At 42.7% G+C, this 23,988-nt stretch overlaps 1 protein-coding gene across 1 annotated transcript in view; it reads left to right on the plus strand.

Annotated features, from left to right (window-relative positions):
• Positions 1-420: 420 nt before the first annotated feature.
• LOC110524511 (disabled homolog 1) overlaps positions 421-23,988 on the plus strand; it is a 357,464-nt gene continuing 333,896 nt past the window's right edge. The window contains exon 1 of the mRNA XM_036978314.1: positions 421-788. The gene's annotated coding sequence lies outside the window, so the exon portion shown is untranslated. The remainder of the gene's footprint in view (positions 789-23,988) is intronic.

The following is a 23,988-nucleotide window of genomic DNA, read 5'->3' on the forward strand; positions in this document are numbered from 1 at the left end:
ACTATGTCTGAGCTAATAGCTATATTACGGAGGGGAAACTAAGCCTGTCTTTGTCAAGGCATTAGCCGTGTAGAGGTGTGTGTGTGTGTGTGTGTGTGTTAGACACCACTCAATGTGTGTGCATTACGCATAGAGGATGAATACATTAAAGGATAAACAACATGAGTGCTTGGATTAGGATTAATATACCCCTCCACTCCTCCTTTTCTCCTCCTTCTCTTCTTCTGAGGAGGTGAATTAGGGGGGATGACTTGTCAGAGAAGAGGAGAGAGGGATGCTGCTATTAGGAGGAATGTGGTAGTGGTGAGAGAAGAGGGGAGAGGGAAGCTTAATGCTGAATACGTGCTGCTAGCTACCCTCTGTGCTGCTGTAAGTCTATAGCTGCGGCTAGCGCTGTAGAGCTCTAGTAGTACACTAGTGTAGCGTCACTCTGCCAATCCTTTGCTCTCCCTGCATTAGCAGTATCCACCACTGCAGGTGGAGCCTCTGCACCAGGCAGCATCAGCCCTTCTAGTGCCATGCAGAGTAGAGCTGATGTTAGTCAGTAGTGTCTCATACAATTGTAGTAGAGCTGTTGTGGTCTTGTGCCTACCTGTCTGTCTGCCTTCCTGTCTGCCTGCCTGCCTGTCTGTCTGCTGAGGATTTCCATCTCCTTCCGGGATACCCTCTTTACCGGGGACCCAGGAGGAGAGAGGAAGACAGGAAAGAGCGTGCCTTGTTTGACCTTCGGAGCGGTTTCAGAGCGAGGAAGAAGGAGAGGAACGGGCGAGAAAAGCAGAATCCATCAGGTGTGTACGCCGCAGAGGAGGGAGAGAGGAGAAAGGAAGGAGAGAAGGAGAGAGAATGGATGAGTGGGGTGAGTGTGTGTGCATGGGGAGGGGGAGTCGTACATCAGGTATGGTGTGATGTCCTCTCTTTTGAAATCTTTTAGCTGGCAAAATATGTTATTTCTGTGATATTGTTTTGCAATGGTAATACTAGTTTGCTATTTTTATGACAAGCATGCATGGACATTGATATATTTTACAGATGGATAGGTGGAGAGAAGGGACAAAGTTGAAATGGAGAGTTCTTACAGAGAAATATATTTACAGATGGATAGAAAGGGGTACAGATTGATAGAGAGAGCTAGGGATGGATGGATACGGCTACAAAGAACAAGGTGTGTGTTCTGGGCCGCTGTGACTGCTGTGTGTAGCAGGGTATCAATCACCATGGCTGGGCGCTGCCTCAAGGCTGCTCCATACCACTGTTCTTTCTATCTTGTGTGTGTGTGTGTACCAATTTTATATGGTAGATGTATTGTGGTGTGTCAATGCATGAATAATTAATTTCTGAAGGGATTTATAAGGTATTGTGATGCATTGCATTGTTTTGTGTATAAGCTGTACATGTCTGCTCTATAAGTGATCTGATAAACTCAGACTGCCTGTCTTCCCCTCTGTCTGTCTCTCTATCTCACACACACACACACACATGCACACCAGGCTAAGGCCTCACACACCATCACACAACCAGGCAAGTACTCGGAGCAGTACTAGCAGGGATGATGACTATAATGTGAAATGGGGAAAGCAATTAAATCCACTGAGAAGGAAAAAGACACAAGTCATTCCATCTGCACAGAGCCAGCCCAGAGGGTGTGTGTGACTGACTCTTTCTCAATCCCTTTTCTCTCCCTCCCCGTTCTCTGTCTCCCAGACACACACTAAGACATCCACCCACAGTTGTAGTCAGTGTGCCACAGGTATGAATGCTAAATCAGCCTCATGCTGGTTCTCAGCCTACCAACAGCCACTGTGTGTCTGAGGGTTACAACATGGCCATGGCAGCAGTCTATCTACTGCAATAGTGGTGGTCTCTGTCTCTATTTGCAAAACTGTGTGTGTGTGTGTCAGACAATTTTTTGGGGGTGAACACTTTGGAGGTGACTATTTGAATACACATCCCACATTTCTTTGGTACTTTGGAGGTGACTAACTATTTGAATACAGATCTCAGGAAGTGACTACTTTTCATAAACTATTGGATTGGATGTCTTCAACTAAAGGCCGGGCTGCATCAAGAACTGCATGTTGCAGATATAAATACATTGGAATAGAGCAAAAACATTTTCCTATACTATTCCAACCTATCTGACAGAAGATCATATTTGATGTACACAATACATTTACAGTACCAGTCAACAGTTTGGGCACCTACTTATTCAAGGGTTTCCTTATGTCTACCTTTTTCTGCATTGTAGAATAATAGTGAAGACATCAAAACTATGAAATAACACATGGAATCATGTAGTAACTAAAAAAGTGTCAAACAAATCAAAATGTATTTTCTATTCTTCAAAGTAGCCACCCTTTGCCTTGATGACAGCTTTGCACACTCTTGGCATTCTCTCAACCAGCTTCATGAGGAATGCTTTTCCAACAGTCTTGAAGGAGTTCCCACATATGCTAAGCACTTGTTGGCTGCCTTTCCTTCACTCTGCAGTCCAACTCATCCCAAACCATCTCAATTGGGTTGAAGTCAGGTTATTGTGGACGCCAGGTCATCTGATGTGGCACACCATCACACTCCTTCTTGGTCAAATAGCCCTTACACAGCCTGGAGGTGTGTTCAGTCGGCTCCTCTCCTTGTTCGGGTGGCGATCGACGTCACCGGCTTTCTAGCCATCACCGCTCCATTTTTCATATGTCCATTTGTCTTGTCTTGTTTTCATACACACGTGGTCTTCATTTCCCCAATCAATCTACTTGTATTTAACCCTCTGTTTCCCATCATGTCTTGTGTGTAATTGTTTTCATGTCTGGTGATGTTCTTTAAGCGCTTTACTCTATTTGTTCCGTTTTTGGAGCGCGTTTGTTTTGTTGTTCTCCCGGTTTGGAACTATAACAAAGTGCGCTTTATTTAATCATACTCTGCTCTCCTGCACCTGACTTCGCCTTCATACACATCTTGACATTTGGGTCATTGTCCTGTTGAAAATATAATTCTAGTCCCACTAAGCACAAACCAGGTGGGATGGCGTATGGCTGCAGAATGCTGTGGTAGCCATGCTGGTTAAGAGTGCCTGGAATTCTAAATAAATCATAGACAGTGTTATCAGCAAGGTACACCCACACCGTAACACCACCTCCTCCATGCTTCACGGTGGGGAACACACATGCGCAGATCATCCGTTCACCTACTCTGCGTCTCACAAAGACACTTCGGTTGGAACCAAAAATCTCAAATTTGGACTCATCAGACCAAAGGACAGATTTCCACCGATCTAATGTCCATTGCTCGTGTTTCTTGACCCAAGCAAGTCTTTCTTCTTGTTGGTGTCCTTTAGTAGTGGTTTGTTTGTAGCAATTTGTAGCAAGGCCTGATTCACACAGTCTCCTCTGAACAGTTGATGTTGAGATGTGTCTGGCACTTGAACTCTGTGAAGTATTTATTTAGGCTACAATCTGAGATGCAGTTAACTCTAATGAACTTATCCTCTGCAGCAGAGGTAACTCTGGGTCTTCTTTTCCTGTGGCGGTCCTCATGAGAGCCAGTTTCATCATTCTGCTTGATAGTTTTTGCAACTGCACTTGAAGAAACTTTCAAATTTCATAATTTTCCAGATTGACTGACCTTCATAAAATCAAGTAATGATGGACTGTCATTTCTCTTTGCTTATTTGAGCTGTTCTTGCTATGATATGGACATGGTGTTTTACCAAATAGGGTTATACCACCCCTACCTTGTCACAACACAACTGATTGGTTCAAATGCATTAAGAAGGAAAGAAATTCCACAAATTAACTTTTAAGAAGGCCTACCTGTTAATTTAGATGCATTCCAGGTGACTACAGTACCTCATGAAGCTGGTTGAGAGAATGCCAAGAGTGTGCAAAGCTGTCAAGTGGCTACTTTGAAAATCTAAAATATATTTTGATTGAACACTTTTTTTGGTTACTACATGATTCCATATGTATTATTTAATAGTTTGATGTCTTCACTATTATTCTACAATGTAAAAAATAGTAAAAAATAAAGAAAAACCCTGGAATTAGTAGGTGTGTCCAAACTGTTGACTGGTACTGTACACCTATATTTACATTCTGTAAATATCCATTCTCCTGAACAGTCTCCAGGTGTAGATAATTAAGTCAAACCAAGTAACTAATGATATTTTGTACAGGTATGTATAAATAAGTTGTGAGACTCAACTACTGTTTGATTCGTGTCTTTCAACATGCAACTGAAAAGGTCAAATATAGGCTATTTATGTTCAGAACAACTCAGGGTATGATACCTAGCAGTGGCGACTTGTCATTCAGGGCAGGTGGGCTCTGTATTTTTAACTTAAGTATTTTAGGTTATTTTGCCCTTTTTAATACGTGTCACATATCAGTTTGCAAACAATGTAAAAAATAAATCATTAAGTTAATAAAGCCACATACAAACATGGTCTCTTTTTTTTGTTTTCTTGAGTAAGGCAGCTCCAAAATGCAGGTGTTTCAACCTACTGTAGCTCAGTGCTTTCTATGGTGGTGGGGCAGCCATCGGATAATACAGAGTGTAGGGGTTGGTAATGTTCTCTAGTTGTGTTGTGATTGGCATAGTGTTCTTGCCCTTTTTAATACGTGTCACATATCAGTTTGCAAACAATGTAAAACATGAATCATTAAGTTAATAAAGCCACATACAAACATGGTCTCTCTTTTTTTGTTTTCTTGAGTAAGGCAGCTCCAAAATGCAGGTGTTTCAGCCTAGCTCAGTGCTTTCTGTGGTGGTGGGTCAGCCATCGGATAATACAGAGTGTAGGGGTTGGTAATGTTCTCTAGTTGTGTTGTGATTGGCGTAGTGTTCTGTCACTCATGGGGACACTACTGTACATCACCGCAAAATCTATGGTTAGAGCTCGAAAATGTAAGCCCCTTGGGTGCTGCCATAGAGTTACATTAGAAGTAACCATCGAAGAAGGCTCAAGGTCATTGGCCAGAGATAAAATAACGTAAAATCACGTTATAGCTATCGTAGCTTTGATTGGACTAGTCATGTCAACATCATACTTTCAAAATCTTAGCTAGAAAACTAGCAGTTATCATCATGAATCAAGTCGACAATCTACTGGCAAATAATTTTCAATCTTTGTCATATGAAGAAAGATTATAGATAAAACGTATCGGTGCTCATCGGTCATTTGGCATAAACATTACACAAGTTGGAAATTGCAAATTCATCAATGAGGGGTTTTGAAGGAATCAGTGGCTAACTGCAATCATTGAAAAGCAATCGTTGAAAAGCCATCACTATTCAGTGGAGTGCGTGTGTGGTCCAAGTCAAGGTGAGTCCAAAAATGTATTGTATGCTGCTGCATAAATGATGTAATATGCCAGGGAGATATGTATACTGTAGCTAAGAAAGTAATACTAAGTGTATATTTTGTAGTAAGCTGTTAGTAGCCCATGTGCCTCACCCTAATAATTTGGTCCCTTTCCACTGCATAATTTAGCCTACTGTTCTGACTTGGTGCTGCACATGTAGTCTATAGCCTGTTTTAGAATATTGTAAGAGCTTTCATTGTCTGCTTGTATACCCCCTTTGTTTATCCTGCGGTTCTGACTTGGTATACAGGGAGAATACTATAAGAACGGACCATGTTCCTAATTCTGTGACTGTACAGTACAATTCAGAAGTGCTGAACAAATTGACTACATCTGTTCTAGCTCGCTCATTAATGTCTTAATCGAAATTACGGATTGCCTCTTATACGCTTGTACAAACTATGTCATAAGGGGACAACATCTCAATTGTCAGTAGAAACCACATTTGTTTAAGCAAGTCAGCCATACCAGCTACAATTCTGGTCAAAAGATTGAGAACACCTACTCATTCAAGGGTTTTTCTTTATTTGTACTATTTTCTACATTGTAGAATAATGGTGACGACATCAACACTATGAAATAACACATGGAATCATCTAGTAATCAAAATATATTTTAGATTTGAGATTCTTCAAATAGACACCCTTTGCCTTGATGGCAGCTTTGCACACTCTTGGCATTCTCTCAACCAGCTTCATGAGGCATTCACCAGGAATCCATTTCAATTAACAGGTGTGCCTTCTTAAAAGTTAATTTGTGGAATGTCTTTCCTTAATGCATTTGAGCCAATCAGTTGTGTTGTGTATACAGAAGAAACCCATATTTGGTAAAAGACCAAGTCCATATTTTATTTTTAAAATTCACCTTTATTTCACCAGGTAGGCTAGTTGACAACAAGTTCTCATTTGCAACTGCGACCTGGCCAAGATAAAGCAAAGCAGTGTGACACAGACAACAACACAGAGTTACACATGGAGTAAACAATAAACAAGCCAATAACACAATAAACAAGTCAATGACACAGTAGAAAAAATAATGTCTATATACAGTGTGTGCAAAAGGCATGAGGAGGTAGGCAATAAATAGGCCATAGGAGCGAATAATTACAATTTAGCAGATTAACACTGGAGTGATAAATGAGCAGATGATGATGTGCAAGTAGAGATACTGGTGTGCTAAAGAGCAGAAAAGTAAATAAAATAAAAACAGTATGGGGATGAGGTAGGTAGATTGGGTGGGCTATTTACAGATGGACTATGTACAGCTGCAGCGATCGGGTTAGCTGCTCAGATAGTTGATGGTTAAAGTTGGTGAGGGAAATAAGTCTCCAACTTCAGCGATTTTTGCAATTTTTTTCCAGTCACTGGCAGCAGAGAACTGGAAGGAAACGCGGCCAAATGAGGTGTTGGCTTTGGGGATGATCAGTGACATATACCTGCTGGAACGTGTGCTACGGGTGGGTGTTGTTATCATGACCAGTGAACTGAGATAAGGCGGAGCTTTACCTAGCATAGACTTATAGATGACCTGGAGCCAGTGGGTCTGGCGACGAATATGTAGCGAGGGCCAGCCGACTAGAGCACACAGGTCGCAGTGGTGGGTGGTATAAGGTGATTTGGTAACAAAACGGATGGCACTTTGATAGACTGCATCCAGTTTGCTGAGTAGAGTATTGGAAGCTATTTTGTAGATGACATCGCCAAAGTCGAGGATCGGTAGGATAGTCAGTTTTACTAGGGTATGTTTGGTGGCGTGAGTGAAGGAGGCTTTGTTGCGAAATAGAAAGCTGATTCTAGATTTGATTTTGGATTGGAAATGTTTAATATGAGTCTGGAAGGAGAGTTTACAGTCTAGCCAGACACCTAGGTATTTATAGTTGTCCACATATTTTAGGTCGGAACCGTCCAGGGTGGTGATGTTAGTCGGGCGGGCGGGTGCAGGCAGCGAACAGTTGAAAAGCATGCATTTGGTTTTACTAGCGTTTAAGAACAGTTGGAGGCCACTGAAGGAGTGTTGTATGGCATTGAAGCTCGTTTGGAGGTTAGTTAGCACAGTGTCCAAGGAAGGGCCAGAAGTATACAGAATGGTGTCATTTGCGTAGAGGTGGATCAGGGAATCGCCCGCAGCAAGAGCGATATCATTGATATATACAGAGAAAAGAGTCCGCCTGAGACTCTATGTGGCACCCCCATAGAGTCTGCCAGAGGTCCGGACAACATGCCCTCCGATTTGACACACTGAACTCTGTCTGCAAAGTAGTTGGTGAACCAGGCGAGGCAGTCATTAGAAAAACCAAGGCTATTATGTCTGCCGATAAAAATACGGTGATTAACTGAGTCGAAAGCCTTGGCCAGGTCGATGAAGACGGCTGCACAGTACTGTCGTTTATCGATGGCGGTTAGGATATCATTTAGTACCTTGAGCGTGGCTGAGGTGCACCTGTGACCAGCTCGGAAACAGGATTGCACAGCGGAGAAGGTACGGTGGGATTCGAAATGGTCAGTGATCTGTTTATTAACTTGGCTTTCAAAGACTTTAGATAGGCAGGGCAGGATGGATGTAGGTCTGTAACAGTTTGGGTCTAGGGTGTCACCACCTTCGAAGAGGGGCATGACCGCGGCAGATTTCCAATCTTTAGGGATCTCGGATGATATAAAAGAGAGGTTGAACAGTCGTAACAGGGGTTGCAACAATGGCTGCGGATAGTTTTAGATAGAGAGGGTCCAGATTGTCTAGCCCAGCTGATTTGTACTGGTCCAGGTTTTGCAGCTCTTTCAGAACATCTGCTGTCTGGATTTGGGTGAAGGAGAAGCTGGGGAGGCTTGGGCGAGTAGCTTATGGCAAGAACATCTCAAATTAGCAAAGAGAAACGACATTCCATCATTACTTTAAGATATGAAGGTCAGTCAGTCTGGAAAATGTCAAGAACTTTGAAAGCTTTGTAAAGTGCAGTCGCAAAAACTACCAAGCGCTATGATTAAACTGGCTCTCATGAGGACCGCCACAGGAAAGGAAGACCCAGAGTTACTTCTGCTGCAGAGGATGAGTTCATTAGAGTTACCAGCCTCAGAAATTACAGCCTAAATAAATGCTTCACAGAGTTCAAGTAACAGACGCAGTTCAACATCAACTGTTCAGAAGAGATTGTGAGAGTCAGGCCTTCATGGTAGAATTGCTGCAAAGAAACCACTACTGAAGTACACCAATTAGAAGAGACTTGTATGGGCCAAGAAATACGAGCAATGGGACATTAGACCAGTGGAAATCTGCCCTTTTGGTCTGCAGTCCAAATTGGAGATTTTTGATTCCAACCGCCGTGTCTTTGTGAGACGCGGTGTTGGTGAACGGATGATCTCTGCATGTGTATTTCCCACCGTAAAGCATGGAGGAGGAGGTGTTATGGTGTGGGTGTGCTTTCTTGGTGACACTGTATGTGATTTATTTAGAATTTAAGGCACACTTAACCAGCACGGCTACCACAGCATTCTGCATCAATACGCCATCCCATCTGGTTTTGGCTTAGTTGGACTATCATTCGTTTTTCAACAGGACAATGACCCAACACATCTCCGGGCTGTGTGAGGGCTATTTTACCATGAAGGAGAGGGATGGAGTAGGCCTTAACAGTTTGTGTGCACTGTTTGTCACCGTTATAGTGCAATTCATGTGTTGTGTAGTGGCTTGGTTGGCATGCATCTAAAAAAAAATTGGGGGAGTTTGCCCCACCAAGATTTACATGCTGAAATCGCCACAGACGCCATGTCATCTTGTGACTGAACATCAAACATAGTGATCATAAAGCTTGACACTGTATATGACATGAGTTTTATGATATGGAAATGTGACTTGCACATTTGGACTCACAGGTATTTGACTTGCTTGTATGACATTTATTATAATCCTCAACGCCTCATATTTAAAAAAATATACTGAGTGGTCTTAACTTACAGCATTACCCTCACTCAGACAACAAAAACCTTTCTAAAGTTGACCAATTAGCTAGAGGGATGGGGACTACTTGTTGCGTTAGGTGCTAAAGTTCATGTCGGCCAGTCAAAACCCATACAGCGCTGTGATGTACAGAGCCTGAGATTTGATGTCATTCATAGCATATTACTGTACAGCCACTGCGCTCAAATGTGCTATTTTCAACTTGTATATGGGTACAGACAAATGTAACAGTTACTGTTAGCATTCTCAGTAACATTAAACAGTCCTTGTGCCTGTGTAATAACACTGTAATTAATTTTAGAGCTATATTTTAATAGCATGATTAGTACTATGTATACATTTTTTTGCTATTTTAGTCATCACAAAGTTACTACATATGTATAAGGACTTGATGTCAAGTATTACTTTATTAGGGACTTGATTTATAATAATTCAAATGGCGCCAGAGCGGAAGGCAGACGTTTTACGTGCTCCCAACCGATTGTGTTATTTTTGTTTGTTTATCTGCGTTGTTTGTAACTTTTTTTATGGCGGTTTTGGAACAGGTGGCTTCTTCCTTGCCGAGCAGCCTTTCAGGTTATGTCATTATATGACTCGTTTTACTGTGGATATAGACACCTTTGTACCTGTTTCCTCCAGCATCTTCACAGGGTCCTTTGCTATTGTTCTGGGATTGATTTGCACTTTTCTGACCAAAGTACGTTCATCTCTACGAGACAGAACGCGTCTCCTTCCTGAGCGGTATGACGGCTGAGTGGTCCCATGGTGTTTATACTTGTGTACTATTGTTTATACAGATGAACGTGGTACCTTCAGGCATTTGGAAATTGCTCCCAAGGATGAACCAGACTTCTGGAGGTCTACAATTTTTTTCTGAGGTCTTGGCTGATTTCTTTTGATTTTCCATGACATAATTTTTTTGAATTTTCCAAGCTTTTTAAAGGCACAGTCGACTTAGTGTATGTAAACTTCTGACCCACTGGAATTGTGATACGGTGAATTATAAGTGAAATAATCAGTCAGCAAACAATTGTTGGAAAAATGACTTGTGTCATGCACAAAGTAGATGTCCTAACCGAATTGCCAAAACTACAGTTTGTTAACAAGAAATTTGTGGAGTGGTTGAAATATGAGTTTTAATGACTCCAACCTAAGTGCATGTAAACTTCCGACTTCAACTGTATGTATTTTTGTAAACAACAGCTGGTGCACGATATCTAAGGAAGTCTCAGGCCATTGCTCACCTGAGGTAGAGTTTCTCATGATAAGCTGTCGACCACATTACCTACCGAGGGAGTTCCCATCTACATACCACCCCAGTCAGAGGCTGGCACCAAGATAGCATTGAATGAGCCTTATTCCGCCACAAGCAAACAAGAAAACGCTCACCCAGAGGTGCTTCTCCTAATTGCCAGGGACTTTAATGCAGGGAAACTTAATAAGTTTGACCTAATATCTGTTAACATGTTAATTGTGCAACCAGAGGGAAAATAACTCTGGACCACCTATACTCCACACACAGAGACGTATACAAAGCTCTCCCTTGCCCTCCGTTCGGCAAATCTGACCATAATTCTATCTTCCTGATTCCTGCTTACAAGCAAAAATTAAAGCAGAAAGCGCCAGTTACTAAACCAATAAAAAAGTGGTCAGATGAAGGAGATGCTAAGCTACAGGACTGTTTTGCTAGCACAGGTTGGAACATGTTCCGGGATTCCTCCAATGGCATTGAGGAGTACACCACATCTGTCATTGGCTTCATCAGTAAATGCATCGATGACGTCGTCCCCACAGTGACCGTACGCACATACCCCAACCAGAAGCCATGATTACAGGCAGCATCCACACTGAGCTAAAGGCTAGAGCTGCCGCTTTCAAGGAGTGGGACTCTACCCCGGAAGCTTAAAAGAAATCCCACTATGCCCTCCGATGAACCATCAAACAGGCAAAGTGTCAATACAGGACTAAGATCGAGTCGTACATCACCGGCTCTGATACTCGTCGGATGTGGCAGGGCCTGCAAACCATTACAGACTACAAAGGGAAGCACAGCCGAGAGCTGCCCAGTGACACTAGCCTACCGGATAAGCTAAACTACTTCTATGCTCGCTTTGAGGCAAATAACTCTGAAACATGCGTAAGAGCACCAGCTGTACCAGAAGACTGTGTGATCATGCTCTCCGCAAACGATGTGAGTAAGACCTTTAGACAGGTCAACATTCACAAGGCAGCGGGGCCAGGCGGATTACCAGGATGTGTACTGTGAGCATGCGCTGACCAAGTGTCTGGCAAGTGTCTTGACTAACATTTTCAACCTCTCCCTGTCCGAGTCTGTAATACCAACATGTTTTAAGCAGACCACCATAGTGTCTGTGCCCATGAACACTAAGGTAACCTGCTTAAACGGCTACCGACCCGTAGCACTCACATCTGTAGCTTGAAGTGCTTTGATAGGCTGGTCACGGCTCACATCAACACCATCATCCCAGAAACCCTAGACCCACTCCAATTTGCATACCGCCCCAACGGCAGGGTAGCCTAGTGGTTAGAGCGTTGGACTAGTAACCGGAAGGTTGCGAGTTCAAACCCCCGAGCTGACAAGGTACAAATCTGTCGTTCTGCCCCTGAACAGGCAGTTAACCCACTGTTCCCAGGCCGTCATTGAAAATAAGAATTTGTTCTTAACTGACTTGCCTGGTTAAAATAAAGGTAAAATAAAAATAAAAAAAAACAGATCCACAGATGATGCAGTCTCTATTGCACTCCACACTGCCCTTTCCCACCTGGACAAAAGGAACATCTATGTGAGAATGCTATTCCTTGACTACAGCTCAGCGTTCAACACCATAGTGCCCTCAAAGCTCATCACTAAGCTAAGGACCCTGGGACTAAACACCTCCCTCTGCAACTGGATCCTGAACTTCCTGATGTGCCGCCCCCCAGGTTGTAAGGGTAGGGAACAACACATCCGCCATGCTGATCCTCAACACAGGGGCCCCTTGGATGCGTGCTCAATACCCTCCTATACTCCCTGTTCACTCATGGCTGCACGGCCAGGCACGACTCCAACACCATCATCAAATTTGTCAACAGTGGTAGGCCTGATCACCGACAACGATGAGACAGTCTACAGGGAGGAGGTCAGAGACCTGGCCATGTGGTGCCAGGACAACAACCTCTCCCTCAATGTGATCAAGACAAAGGAGATGATAGTGGACTACAGGAAAAGGAGGACCGACCACGCCCCCCCATTCTCATCGACGGGGCTGCAGTGGAGCAGGTTGAGAGCTTCAAGTTCCTTGGTGTCCACATCACCAACAAACTAACATGGTCCAAGCACACCAAGACAGTCGTGAAGCGGGCACGACAAAACCTATTCCCCCTCAGGAGACTGAAAATATTTGGCATGGGTCCTCAGATCCTCAAAAGATTCTACAGCTGCACCATCGAGAGCATCATGACTGGTTGCATCACTGCCTGGTATAGCAACTGCTTGGCCTCCGACCGCAAGGCACTACAGAGGGTAGTGCGTACGGCCCAGTACATCACTGGGGCCAAGCTTCCTGCAATCGAGGACCTCTATACCAGGCGGTGTCAGAGGAAGGCCTTGATAATTGTCAAAGACTCCAGCCAACTGTTCTCTCTGCTACCACACGGCAAGCGGTACTGGAGCACCAAGTCTAGTTCTAAGAAGCTTCTTAACAGCTTCTACCTCCAAATCAGGACTCCTGAACATCTAGTCAAATGTCTACACAGACTATTCACATTGCCCCCCCCCCCCTCCCTCTCTACATCACTGCCACTTTCTGTTGTCATCTGTGCATAGTCACTTTAATTAACTCTACCTACATGTACATACTACCTCAACTAACCGGTGCCCCCGCATATTGACTCTGTACCGGCTCCCCCCTGTATATGTTGTTATGTTTTACTGCTCCTCTTTAATTACTTGTTACTTTTATCTCTTATTTTTATCTGTATTTCTTGAAACTGCAATGTCGGTTAGGTGCTCATGAATAAGCATTTCACTGTAAGGTCTACCTACACCTGTTGTATTCGGCGCATGTGACTAATAACATTTGATTTGAAACCTGGAGCATATAGGAACTATCTGAAAGGAAAATGGATGGCCTTCCCTTCAGTAAAATATATTTTACCCAACTCTCCCTGAATGCTTGAAAAAAGCAAGTGACCCTCCCCTATACCCAAAATAATAATTAAAACATAAACTGGATAGCAAAGAACATGCCTACCATTTGTCTCCTATGACAGACTTAGATATGCAGTTTTAGAAACTGTTCTTGTTTTGCAAGAACTAGATGGTAAAGTAGCCAGAAGGTTGTGGATTCACAGACCACAGCTGACAAGGGTAGGGGTGAAAATATCTCCATTAGATTCATGTAGTGCTTTTATTTTATAAACTTTTTTGTGGTCCGAGAAAAATATCCTTTTATCAACGCATTTCATGCATTTTACATGACTGGAGACAAGCAACATCTGTTTTTAATACCACAACAGAACATGACAACGAATGAGTGCATGCTGCAGCACCGGAGACATTTAGATTTTCTTTATAGGTTATTGTTAAGAAAGAGGATAACATAAGTTAGATACATTTAGCACGGTTTCAATCAACTGTAACAGAACCAGTTACAACTGAAGTATCTGATCATCAATGAATTTGAGAAAAAGCTATTTGTTTTTTAACACAGCAGGTTAGGCCTACAGTATATGCACTTGTAACTTTTTCAATCTAGGAAACTATACATTTCTAATTTACTCTATTTAATTCCATGATATTGTTATTACAAAATAGATTTGTGTTGACTGTGATAAAAGCATCTGCTACGCTAAATAAACTAGGCATGCATAGTTCACCGCATGATGCTCAAATAGGGCTGTGGTGGTCATGAAATTTTGTTAGCCAGTGATTGTCAAGCAAATAACTTCCAGTCTCATGGTAATTTACTGTTTAATTAACATAAACAGGTGTAGCATCTCCTGGCTTCTACGCAGAGCCCACAAGCCACTGATGCAGACCTTTTGGAACATCTACATTTTAAGTCTAATAAATCATTGTAATATAACCTACACCATCACAACAAATCCCTTCTTTATTTTAGACAGGTCTAAAGAAACATGATATGAAGAAAATGTAGTCTATTTCAGAAGAACAGAATAGCATACTCTGAGTTGTCCTCATGTTTGGTCCTGATGTGGCTATACCATATGGCTGTGGGCTACACTAGTTCATTTAGCAGACAAGATTATCTTAGAATTCCGTGGCATTATTTGATATTATTTTATAGTATGAAGAATACAATGGAACATAAAATATAGAAAGGATATTTTCTCCAAATGATTTCAAAGGAAGTTCACATGCGGCTATTCTGTGTTGAGCGGTTAACAAAGTAACTGGTCCTCCTAATTGCTTAATTTAGAGTTATTTATGCAACTTTAGTTGTGATGCGAACGTTGGGCTGTATGTTTAGATTTTTAATACATTCTAAGGCTGCATGGGACTCTAATGATGATTTGATAAAAGTTGCATTCACAATTTGACAAGCACTCATCAGGCCTCGAATTTCACAGCAGCATCCCCCTTGTGTGACCGTAATGCCCCCTAAAAAAATCTATGCCTTCTGCGGCCGTTGTGCCCTTGGGCTGAATATAATAATTATAATTCCCTTGTCCAGGCGGCTGTGCTCCGAAGCACCTCACTCACATAGAGCTCTCAGATGTAGCCAATGCCTGTCAAGTGATCAGATCCTTCTCACAGGCATTTCAGCTAAGTAGGCTTCAAGTGAAAGAAGACAGACACATCCAGGACGCAACTGCGCGCATCCCTCTTATCGAATCCTGAGGCCCATATAGAAGATGTTAGAACTGTCCACATTTCCCTTTCATCAGCCAACAAGAATAATCCCCAGTTTACAATTGGCTCATTCATCCCCCTCCTCTCCCCTGTAACTATTCCCCAGGTCGTTGCTGCAAATGAGAACGTGTTCTCAGTCAACTTACCTGGTAAAATAACAGATAAATAAAATATAAATGAGTCGGCCTAACAAACATCAAAATACTAGCCTATGTCAATCTACTGTCCACCATAGTGCAAAAGTTGACCTATTCTATTGGTCAATTCTTCCTTCTGTGCAATAAATAAATATTCTAAACAGACTCTTGGACTGTTGTGGGATGCAATAGATCTCAAATTCTGGGATGCAATAGATCCCAAATGAATACAACCATTTGCATCCACATTTGTTTTTAAAGCAATACGGCTGATGCAGCAGATCAGAACTTTTAGTTTCAAATGTTGATAAACTAGGCTATTTCTTCACATTATAAGTGCAGCAATGCACACATGGCAGTAAGCTATAAACACAAATGTTCCAAAATAAAATCAATTTGCAAGAAACACTTTATTATAAAGATGCATTTTTGTGGTGAAAATGATCTTCTCCAAACATGAAACTCAAGCAGCCTATGCATGTCAGTTAGGCTCTACAATGGTTATTAAGCAGATGGATGTGCTTAATTTTAAGAAGTTTTTTGGCCACTTTAGTTGTGATACAAATGCTATCAAAACATATAGGCCTATGGGCTAGGCTACATGAGGTTGTTCGATAACTACAAAAACATACATGTTTTTTTTTGCCTTACTACACAAGCTGGGCATCATTCACAATTGATGGGTAATATTGTCACCCATCAGACTATTCTTCATTTAATGTTGTCTTTACATATACTAAATAATATATGTGTGACATTTATTTTGATTTAGAATGGACCATTATCATGCACCTGTTTGGGAACAGGGGCATGGGAAAAATATACATGTCATTTGTGCACTTAATTAGCGATTGGAGGACGCTTTTCACGTGGTTAATTTTCATGCCAGCCAGGCAGGCTATACTCCGGTTGTAAAGCGAAACAATGTGCTTAAAATATTAGGAACGTTGGTAAATAACTAAATATAGTAGGCCTCCTCTTTTTAATAGAGGCCATCAACTCTGTTTTCTCACTCTCATGCAATTGCATAGCCTATCAAAATGTTGCAAAACATGAGCTCATGGGCTCTCATGATGTGTTTGATTAGATTTCGATTACATTTGCATTGATGTCAGAGTGATTAGAGGAACAATAGAGTGCTGAGTACCAGGCAGTTAACACATATGGTAGGCTACTATTGACCGTCAGCAGCATCAGAGCTTGGAGAAGCCTCTCACTGTGACAATTTACCTACCTCATCCCCATACTGTTTATATTTATTTACTTTTCTGCTCTTTTGCACACCAGTATCTCTACCTGTACATGACCATCTGATCATTTATCACTCCAGTGTTAATCTGCAAAATTGTAATTATTCGCCTACCTCGTCATGCCTTTTTCCACACAATGTATATAGATTCTCTTTTTTTTCTTTTTTTCTACTGTGTTATTGACTTGTTAATTGTTTACTCCATGTGTAACTCTGTGTTGTCTGCTCATACTGCTATGATTTATCTTGGCCAGGTCGCAGTTGTAAATGAGAACTTGTTCTCAACTAGCCTACCTGGTTAAATAAAGGTGAAATACAAAAAAACTAAAAAAAAAAGGTTCATTCCTTCTTAGGCTAGCTGCCATGCCCCTGACTGATTTAGAGTTAGTATGTTGTTTAACAGCCTGTTGAAATGTTGAACGTCAATTGATAGTGACAGAATCACACATTACCTCCCAAGCAAAGTAAATTCTTTGTTTCCTTGGCTATAGAAGATTGTAGCGCAACCTCTGAATGTCAGAGACAAACCAAAGATATTCCATCTATCGGAGTCACTTCTCCACAACATTTTACAGCTTGTTTCTAGCATAAAGCATTGCTGACTAAAGCGTTATTATAGATCGCTTTATATAATCAGGTCCATTTAATTTTCTCCCCAGGTCTGGAGTGCATGTGTGTGTGGTGCTGAGTCATGGTGGCTGCTATGGTAACGGGTTGATATTCTAGTCTGGTTGTCCAGAATGTAGCAGACAGAAACAGAATATTGACGTCTGTTTGCAAGCTGGCAGGTAGCTGACGTAATGTTATAGGGCAGAGATGGAAGTAATATCTAAAAGTGTGCTTCAATAGTGTGTCTGTCAGGTGTGTGTGTGTTATTCCCAATTGTGTGTCTGTGTAGGTGCTTTGTGATTCTTGGAACATAATTTGCCTCTCTGTACCAGTTGAGAAAAATCCAATAACGTCTTCATGGCACACACACACACACACACTGAGAGGCAACAAGGTATGACAGCAGCAGCCTTTTCATATCTCTGATTTTACAAATGTCTTTCAATCATGAAATGGTCAGAAGGCACATGAATTGGTATCCATTTGCCTTTTCCATTCATACTATCACAGTTGCAGTGAAATGCTTGTGTTTCTAGCTCCAACAGTGAAATGCCTGTGTTTCTAGCTCCAACAGTGAAATGCCTGTGTTTCTAGCTCCAACAGTGAAATGCTTGTGTTTCTAGCTCCAACAGTGAAATGCCTGTGTTTCTAGCTCCAACAGTGAAATGCCTGTGTTTCTAGCTCCAACGGTGAAATGTCTGTGTTTCTAGCTCCAACGGTGAAATGCCTGTGTTTCTAGCTCCAACAGTGAAATGCTTGTGTTTCTAGCTCCAACAGTGAAATGCCTGTGTTTCTAGCTCCAACAGTGAAATGCCTGTGTTTCTAGCTCCAACAGTGAAATGCCTGTGTTTCTAGCTCCAACAGTGAAATGCCTGTGTTTCTAGCTCCAACGGTGAAATGCCTGTGTTTCTAGCTCCAACGGTGAAATGCCTGTGTTTCTAGCTCCAACTGTGAAATGCCTGTGTTTATAGCTCCAACTCTGCAGTAATGCCCCAAATAATGTCAGAGTCTGGAATATAAATATACATGTACAGTGGGGCAAAAAAGTATTTAGTCAGCCACCAATCGTGCAAGTTCTACAATGTGATTTTCTGGATTTTTTTTCTCATTTTGTCTGTCATAGTTGAAGTGTACCTATGATGAAAATTACAGGCCTCTCTTATCTTTTTAAGTGGGAGAACTTGCACAATTGGTGGCTGACTAAATACTTTTTTGCCCCACTGTATATGATGGTGTGTGTATAGATATTATGGATACTATATTATTAGAAAAGGTGTGTACAGCAGGAGTTACTGTTGAAGTCGGAAGTTTACATACACCTTAGCCAAATACATTTAAACTCAATTTTCACAATTCCTGACATTTAATTCTAGTAAAAATCCCCTGTCTTAGGTAAGTTAGGATCACCACTTTATTTAAAGAATGTGAAATGTCAGAATAATAGTAGAGAGAATTATTTATTTCAGCTTTTATTTCTTTCATCATATTCCCAGTGGGTCAGAAGTTTACATACACTCAATTAGTATTTGGTAGCATTGCCTTTAAATTGTTTAACTTGGGTCAAACGTTTTGGGTAGCCTTCCACAAGCTTCCCACAATAAGTTGGGTGAATTTTGGCCCATTCCTCCTGACAGAGCTGGTGTAACTGAGTCAGGTTTGTAGGCCTCCTTGCTCACATATGCTTTTTCAGTTCTGCCCACAAATGTTCTATGGGATTGAGGTCAGGGCTTTGTGATGGCCACTCCAATACCTTGACTTTGTTGTCCTTAAGCCATTTTTCCACAACTTTGGAAGTAGGCTTGGGGTCATTGTCCATTTGGAAGACCCATTTGCGACCAAGCTTTAACTTGGTTGCAAACTAACTGATATCTGGAGCTGTTGCCTCAATATATCCACATCATTTCCCTTCCTCATGATGCCATATATTTTGTGAAGCGCACCAGTCCCTCCTGCAGCAAAACACCCCCACAACATGATGCTGCCACCCCCGTGTGTCAAGGTTGGGATGGTGTTCTTCGGCTTGCAAGCCTCCCCCTTTTCCTCCAAACATAACGATGGTCATAATGGACAAACAGTTCTATTTTTGTTTCATCAGACCAGTGGATATTTCTCCAAAAAGTATGATCTTTGTCCAAATGTGCAGATGCAAACCGTAGTCTGGCTTTTTTATGGCGGTTTTGGAGCAGTGGCTTCTTCCTTGCCGAGCAGCCTTTCAGGTTACGTCAATATAGGTCTCGTTTTCCTGTGGAAATATATATTTTTGTACCTGTTTCCTCCAGCATCTTCACAAGATCTTTTGCTGTTGTTCTGGGGTTGATTTGCACTTTTCGGACCAAAGTACGTTCATCTCTAGGAGACAGAAAGCGTCTCCTTCCTGAGCGGTATGATGGCTGAGTGGTCCCATGGTGTTTATACTTGTTTACTATTGTTTGTACAGATAAATGTGGTACCTTCAGGCATTTGGAAATTGCTCCCAAGGATGAACCAGACTTGTGGAGGTCTACAATTTTTCTTCTGAGGTCTTAACTGATTTATTTTGATTTTCCCATGATGTCAAGCAAAGAGGCACTGAGTTTGAAGGTAGGCCTTGAAATACATCCACAGGTACACCTTCAATTGACTCAATGATGTCAATCAGCCTATTAGAAGCTTCTAACACCATTACATAATTTTCAGGAAATTTCCAAGCTTTTTAAAGGCACAGTCAACTTAGTGTATGTCAACTTCTGACCCACTGGAATTGTGATACAGTGAGCTATAAGTGAAAGAATCTGTCTGAAAAAAATTGTTGGAAAAATTACTTGTCATGCACAAAGTAGATGTTCTAACCGACTTTCCAAAACTATAGTTTGTTAACAAGAAATTTGTGTGGTTGAAAAACTAGTTTTAATGACTCCAACCTAAGTGTAACTTCTGACTTAAACTGTATTGTCACGCCCTGGCCATAGAGAGGCTTTTATTCTCTATTTTGGTTAGGCCAGGGTGTGACTAGGGTGGGCATTCTAGTTTCTTTATTTCTATGTTTTGGCCGGGTATGGTTCTTACTCATGGACAGCTGTCTATCGTTGTCTCTGATTGAGAATCATACTTAGGCAGCCTTTTTCCCACCTGTGTTTTGTGGGTAGTTATTTTCTGTTTAGCTGTTTCGTTGCCTGACAGAACTGTGCGCTTTCGTTTTTCTACTTTGTTATTTTGTTGCGGTGGTCAGTTTAATAAATATCATGAACGCCTACCACGCTGTAGCTTGGTCTCCTTCTTCAACCCACGAGTCGTGACATGTATATAGGATGAGCCTTGACTAGAATGCAGTATATACATACTATTTTACCCACTTCATACTGTCTCTAAACATTATTGAAGTGACCAGTCTTCAATGACTATGTGCATAGGGTAGCAGTCTCTAAGGGGCAGGGTTGAGTACCAGGTGGTAGCCGTCTAGTAACAGGGACTAAAGTGACAGAGCACTTTAATGAATGTAATTTTCTGTAGGGCTGCAGCGTGTGCACACACACACACACACACACACACTGACTGACTGACTGACTGACTGACTGACTGACTGACTGACTGACTTCCTTCCTTCCTTCCTTCCTTCCTTCCTTCCTTCCTTCCTTCCTTCCTTCCATGCAGGTTGAGAGTTTCAAGTTCCTTGGTGTCCACATCACTTTAATGATTTATGCTGAGTGTCGCGAAGCAAGTTCAGGGAGTGAATACATTTAATAAATAAACGAACATGAACAAAATAAGAAACACGAACAGCGCACCAACATGAAACAGATAAAGAAACAATAACGCCTGGGGAAGGAACCAAAGGGAGTGACATAAATAGGGCGGGTAATTAAGGCGGTGAGCAGGTCCAGGTGAGTGTCAATAAGCATTGGTGCGTGTGACGATGGTGACAGGTGTGTGTAATAATCAGCAGTCTGGTGACCTAGAGTCCAGAGAGGGAGTATACGTGACAGTTCCCACTCCCTGACATGCAGCTCCAGCCGCAGGACACAGACAACAGGAATGATCCCGGGGATCAGGAGCGGACCGGCCACCTCTGCCGAAGTGCGGGAACCTGACGAATCGGCTGGAGTGTGGGAGCCCGGCAACCTAGAGCGCTGAAGAAGGAGCAGATGAAACAGCACCCCTTCTCCGATGCGTGGCTCCAGCCGGAGGACGCCGACTAGAGAGACTTTTCCGGGGATCAGGAGCAGACCAGTCGCCTCCGTAGAAGCACAGGAACTTGACGAGCAGCCTGAAGCGCCAGAGCCTGGCGAGTCAGCTGAGGCATGGGAGCCTGCAGAGTCTTGAAAACCTAATGAGCTAAGGCATGGAAGCCTGATGAGCTAGCTGAGACTCGGCAACAGACGCTTGACCCACCAACTGAGCCTTGACACCCCGATGTACCGGCTGAGGCATGAAAGCCTGAAGAGCTGGCTGAGGCATCCTTGGTCCCTCTGGCAGTGGAACCCAGACCCGATTTCACCTCCAACACAAAAACAAAAAACACTCCCTGATGCTTCCCTTTGGTGAGACGTTATTCTGTAACGGTGTACGCTGAGAGTCGGGAAGCAAGTTCAGTGAGTGAATACATTTAATTAATAAATAAACAAACATGAACAAAACAAGAAACACGAACATCGCACCGTCATGAACCAGATACAGAAGAAAGAACGCTTGGGGAAGGAACCAAAGGAAGTGACATAAATAGGGCGGGTGAGTGTCAATAAGCTACTGGTGTCACATCGGCTGGTGCGTGTGACGATGGTGACAGGTGTGCGTAATAATCAGCAGTCTGGTGACCTAGAGTCCAGAGAGGGATTATACGTGACAATCATCAACAAACTATCATGGACAGTCGTGAAAAGGGCACAACAACGCCCCCTCAGGAAACTGAAAATATTTGGAATGGGTTCTCAAAAAGTTCCACAGCTGCACCATCGAGAGCACTGGTTGCATCACTGCCTGGTATGGTAATTGCTCGGCCTCTGACCGCAATTCGCTACAGTGGGTAGTGCGTACCGCCCAGTACATCACTGAGGCCAAGCTTCCATCCAGGCCCTAAAAATTGTCTCCAGCCACCCAAGTCATAGACTGTTCTCTCTGCTACCGCACTGCAAGCGGTACCGGAGCACCAAGTCTGGGACCAAAAGGCTTCTTAACAGCTTCTACCCCAAGCCATAAGACTCCTGAACAGCTAATCAAATGGATATTCACGCTGCTGCTCCTCGCTGTTTATTTTCTATGCATAGTCAATTTATTGTAAATAGCCTCGTTATTTTATTGTTGCTCGTTTATTTTTTACTTTAGTTTATTTAGTAAATATTTTCTTAACTCTTATTTTTCTTAAATGCATTGTTGGTTAAGGGCTTATAAGTAAGCATTTCACGGTAAGCTCTACACCTGTTGTATTCGGCGCATGCGACAGATACCTTTTGATTGGATGCCTCCTGTCCTCAATGGCATATCGTGTGTGAGAGAGGGAGAATAGCGAGGGATACAAAGAGGAGAAAATGTAAGAATGGAGGCGTAAGAGAAGCAATGTTTACTGTAGATGAGAATGCCCACCTCTCTCTCTCTGTGTTGTGGGTCTCAGAGCTGTGATTAAGTCACATTTATCTCCATCCCTCATTAGCTCCTGGCAGCTCCTACCATGGCCTGAATGGAGCAGGGTGGTCTACTCTGTGGGTGTACCTTGGAGTGTGTCTGTGCGTTTGTTTTCTGCAGTCTATTCACCCCACAAACAAAGCAGGGACATAGTAGTAGCTATAGGCTGAGCTGAAGCACCTGTTGACATAGATCACCACTTACAGAGAGAGGGATGGAGTCTTGAGTAGTGATGGAGATAAAGCACCTGAAGAACAGGGGAAAGAGGTACGGAAGGAAAAGAGAGGAGAACAGGATCTGTCAGAGAGGAGAAGAGTGAGAGGAGAGAGCAGAAGAGGAGAGAGCAGAGGAGAGGAGACGGGGATCTGTAAAAAGAGATAAAGGGTGAATAATGACATCAGTCCTTATCCTGCAGTTCTGATTAAGTGTTTCTCTGAGGGCTCCCAGACGCTGCACAGCGATAGGCCAAGGTCACAGCGAATCACAACGCTGTGCATCAGATTGATGCTGAACTCAGACAGGAAGCCCCAAGCATACACACACACACACCCACATGCATACAGAGGAAGTGCTGGAATCTAATTTGGCCAATGGGCTTCCTCTCCACTCCAGATGAAGAGGACGATTCCCCTACTCCCTCAGGGTGTTTGAGTGTCTGGCTGTTCGTGTGTGAGAGTCTGTCTGTTCCAGTGTGTCTGGGACATGTCGTACATTTGTTACAGGGCGGTTAAGGAAGCGCTGTGTGGGTGAATGACAGCTTGTGATATTAGTTTGGTAATAATGTGAGAGTAATAACTTGGTTGAGCCTCCAGAGAGAGTCCCAGGTAATCACTTGAACACTGTGTCATAAACCAACACACACATTCACCCACCACCACAAGCTCTTCTTCATTTCCTTTTATTCATGTTATGAGCTGTGATAGAAGTGTGTGTGTGTGTGTGTTTGTGCGCACTGGACAGATGGAGTGCATTGCATAGAACACAGAGACAAGAACAGGAGATGGAGAGGAGAGAAAAAGGAGAGAGAGGTGGAGAGAATAGGACGTTTCACATGACTGACCTCACAATGCTGCAGAGAGGGAGAGAAGAGAAGATAGAGGGAGAGAGAGAGGGAGGGAGCGAGGACTGCATGCTGTTGGATCAATAGACTTTCTGATCCAGAACATATTAATAGGTGAGAATGCATTATTACTGCTAAGAGATGTCAGGGAACAC

The sequence above is a fragment of the Oncorhynchus mykiss genome, chromosome 5 (genome assembly GCF_013265735.2).
Source record: "Oncorhynchus mykiss isolate Arlee chromosome 5, USDA_OmykA_1.1, whole genome shotgun sequence".
Classification (NCBI taxonomy): domain Eukaryota; kingdom Metazoa; phylum Chordata; class Actinopteri; order Salmoniformes; family Salmonidae; genus Oncorhynchus; species Oncorhynchus mykiss.